General features: G+C 38.4%; 1 non-coding gene across 1 annotated transcript; it reads left to right on the top strand.

Annotated features, from left to right (window-relative positions):
- Positions 1–333: 333 nt before the first annotated feature.
- TRNAW-CCA (transfer RNA tryptophan (anticodon CCA)) lies at positions 334–406 on the top strand. Its single transcript has one exon. It is a non-coding gene; the product is annotated as a tRNA-Trp (tRNA).
- The last annotated feature ends 365 nt before the right edge of the window (positions 407–771 follow it).

Genomic DNA, 771 nt, shown 5'->3' on the forward strand with positions numbered 1-771 from the left:
ACCTCTACTCAAAGCAAAGTGCCAGGTAAATGTCAGGTGAATGCCACCCGGGGGAAGTTTTAGTGACTCAGGACCCTGTTCTCACTGTACCAGGTTCAATGATCTTTTCTAAGACTTGGATAAATTCAGAGAAATAGTGTTAAATTTATTGATGACACAAAGCTGAGAGAGAGAGAACGCCAATCTACTGGGTGGTATTATCAGTATTTAAAATTATTTTAACCAAATAGAATTAGGATGCAAAAGAAAATCAATGAAATGAAATTTAGCAAGAATGAAAGCCTTGGGGTTAGATTTAAACCTCAATTTATAAAGAAAGGATGAGGAGGGTCTTCCCTGATGGTCCAGTGGCTAAGACACCATGTTTCCAATGCAGGGAGCCCAGGTTCAATCCCTGGTCAGGGAACTAGACCCCACATGCGGCAACTAAGACCAGGTACAGCCAAGTAAATAATACGTGTTAAAAAAAAGAGAGAGAAAGGATGAGGAACACATGGCTTGAAAGTGGAAGATAGATGCCAGTGAGTAAAGTGTTGGTGGGCTGTGTGATGCCTTTCTCCAGAAGAGAGGCCAGGATAACACGATATCTTGAAATGAAGTCAGATAAAGGATGGCTGGGAAAACTAGAACAGTTTACCCAAGAGAAGGGAAAATCTCGTCATTTTCAAATATTTGAAAATGTGGATTTTGGGGGGAAGTTGTGTTTTTATGTTTTGCTTATTTTTCTTTTCTTTTAAAAATTTATTTTTATTTTTACTTAAGTTGTATACT

Source organism: Ovis aries, chromosome 10, assembly GCF_016772045.2.
Source record: "Ovis aries strain OAR_USU_Benz2616 breed Rambouillet chromosome 10, ARS-UI_Ramb_v3.0, whole genome shotgun sequence".
NCBI lineage: Eukaryota > Metazoa > Chordata > Mammalia > Artiodactyla > Bovidae > Ovis > Ovis aries.